This window comes from Sorex fumeus, unplaced genomic scaffold (genome assembly GCF_029834395.1).
Source record: "Sorex fumeus unplaced genomic scaffold, SorFum_2.1 ptg000039l, whole genome shotgun sequence".
NCBI classification, from domain to species: Eukaryota; Metazoa; Chordata; class Mammalia; order Eulipotyphla; family Soricidae; genus Sorex; species Sorex fumeus.
The window spans coordinates 14,582,252-14,585,324 of NW_026606096.1; positions in this window are offsets into that span (position 1 = coordinate 14,582,252).

The window sequence follows — 3,073 nt, forward strand, 5'->3', positions numbered from 1 at the left end:
CAAGCAGGCTCAAGCAGGTGTTGCTTTGCTTTTCTGCAGCTCAAAAAGTTCGAAGTGGAGAATGATTTAGTCCCTGGCAAGAGAAGAAAAAACAACTGCGGAGACAGTGGCAGGAACACCGCCACCTCCAGGCCCTGCCAACTGCCGAATGGGGTGAGTCTTGCCCTGCAGGACATCCCAAGGAGATAGGTGCTCAAAGGGTGTTGCAGAGATGTTTAGGAATGTGGAAGGAGGGGGTACCCACAGAAAATCTGTTGCTGCTTCCCCACATGCTCGTGCTCTGCTTGGCCTGACATGGGGGGCAATCCCAAAGCCCTGAACTGGAGTGTTTCACTTGAATGGGCAAGTTTGGCCTTTGAGATTGAGTTAGGACACGAGGGGAAGGGAGGGGGAAAGGCGGGAAGAAGTGTTTCTCAGGTATCAGCATGCTGGGCAGCCGAAGAAAAAAGGGTTCTTGTGTCTCTCCTCTGCCACAAGCCATGATCATTTATCTGTAGCCCCCTTTGTTTAAGCGAGCCCCTTCATCAGAAATCTGGTTCTAGTTCTTACAATGGAGGAGCTTAGGTGGATGGATGCAGCCCTTCGGCCACCTACCCCATCCTCATGGGCCTGATGAAAGGGATTCACGGTGAAAAAAAAGCCTTGCAATGGGACAGGCTAATCCTCCAGGTAGGGAAATGTGTGGTACTGGCCAATGGCCCTATTTGTTATGGCCGCTTTGTTCTCTCCTGCCACATTGCAAGGGGACCTGCCACCCCTGGACACCTGGTCTCGGTTTGTCTCCCTATTTTCCCTGGCCCCTGTCTGCTCTGTACTCTTTGCTCCCTTTAGACTAAGGACTGGGGTGAAGTGTGACCTTTACTGCTGCAATGGAGAATACTGTCCCATGGGAAAAGTGGCATGCCAGGTGCCATGCCCTCTGACAGATCTGCACGAGGTGCTGGCTGCATTCCCACTGTCGGAGTGTCTCTTGTCCCCCCCTTGGCCCGTTCTGGATGTTTTCTCTACTGCTTGATTGACTGGGATGTTCTGGAATTTGTTTCCCTTTTCCATCTTCATCAGGAAGCAGGGAACAGGAATGAAAGCACAGAGCCCTAGTTGGATGATGGGGGTAGAGGTGGGCAGGAGGTTTTCAGGTAAGGGGCTGGGGTGGCGCTGACTGACCGACTCACTTGGGTCTTCCAGAGTGGAGAATACGTTAAGGACCCGGAGAGACAAAAAATGGAATTTCTGGAGCAAACGTTAGTAGATATCACCGATAAGGTAAGCTCTGCTCCTGCTGGGGTGCGGCTCCTGCCTGAAAGGGGGAGGAGTTGCTGGGAGCCAGGGTAAGAGAGAACCAAGGCAGTTCCCATGAGGGAAAAGGGGAAGGGCAGTGGGAAGGCCTCTATGTCAATTAGGGCCTGGCCTGGGAATTATAATCAAGGCTGAAGTATGTATCAAGAGAGAGTCCAAACAACGGGGGGTGGAGGGGTGAGGGAGGAGGGGCACAAAGCAGGGATTGAGCCCTGGACTGAGGCCTAAACTTCACCACACAATAGCAAGATTCGGAAGCTTAAAGCCAGGTACAAAGATTCCTGCGAGGTTGGAGGAGGGAAGGAGGCAAGGGCCTGAGTGGTGTTGGTAGTGGTGTGCGTGTGTGTGTGTGTGTGTGTGTGTGTGTGTGTGTGTGTGTGTGTGGAGGGGGATCTCTTAAGTCCTGAGAGTAAGAACATCAGGACCTGTGCGGGGAACAGACTGTCCCAAATACTCTTTCCTTGGGCCTGGGAGTCTGTGTGTGACAGTCACCTGTTCTTGCTGCCCCTGCTGGCCATCCTTAATCCCAGCTTCATGCCCGCAGGTGAGGAAGAGCAACCAGGAACTCTGGACACTCTTCATCCTACAAGATTGTTACCTTCAAGATCTACAAGAGTGCTCTGCTAATCTGCACAGACAACTGGCTACATGCCAAGACTCAGCCATCAAAAAGGAGCGGCAGCTCCTGGAGCAATTAGACCAAGAGAAAAGAAACCATGAGTCTGAAATTAAAGAACTTCAAGTGAGAGAGGGGCCCTGTACAGTTGAGCAGGAAGACCTGAAGCAGGCTTCCTTCCTCACTCCCTCACCACCTTCCTCCCTCTCCTTTAGAAACTCGTGAAAACCAGCAAAAATGAAACACTGCACCTGAAGGCTCAGCTCAAAGTTCTCAGCATTAATGCAAATAGTAAGTGTCAGGAACCGCAGGAGGGAGAAGCTAGCTTTGGGTGAGGTGGCAGCAGGGTGAGGGTAGGGCTACACAGGGAGGCAGAAACAAGCCAGATGTGCCCTAGGTGGCTCCACTGTCTTTGGCTCTTGGTGACCCTGGGGATCCTCCCACAGGAAATGGAGCTGAGCAGGAGCAAAAGGAGGAGAAAGTGGTGGAAGAAAAGCAGGAGGAGGACAATGAGAAGGACAAAAAGGAGGAGGAGGAGGAGGTGAAGAAGGAGGAGGTTAAGGAAGAGGAGGAGGTTGTAAAGGAGAAGGAGGAAGAGGAGGTGAAGGAGAATGTGGCAGTCCTACAAATTTCAGAACAAGACATTGATGTTCAGAATGAGCCTTTCACAGTGTTTACCACAACCTCGGTGAGACTGACTGCTGCCCTCAGGGGACCCTGGGAGAAATCCTCCTTAACTCTTGTTTTCCCTTCCAATTTCTCTCAACCCCCAACTTTCCCATGGCATATTCTGGGCCACCTCTTCTCAACACCTCCTTGAAAACCCATGTATGCTATTAGGGGCCAGGAAGGGACTGCCCTTCCCAAGGACACCCAACCAACACACCCCATTTGATCTTCCCCCAGCTGCAAGGTTCATGCATTCTACAAGAACAACCCGAAGAGGAGATTGAGGAGATCTTAAAGAACATGGAATGGAAAGGAAAATCATCCCAGTCCCCACTGGATGAGAAGGCCACAGGCCATGAGACCGCTGACTACGTCATCATACAAATGGATTCTGTGGAAACAGAAAATAATTCAAGCTGGGGACTGAGGTCCTACCTCTCCTTTATCCCCTTTATTAAGCGGTCACATGGACCCACCATGTCAAAAATTGTA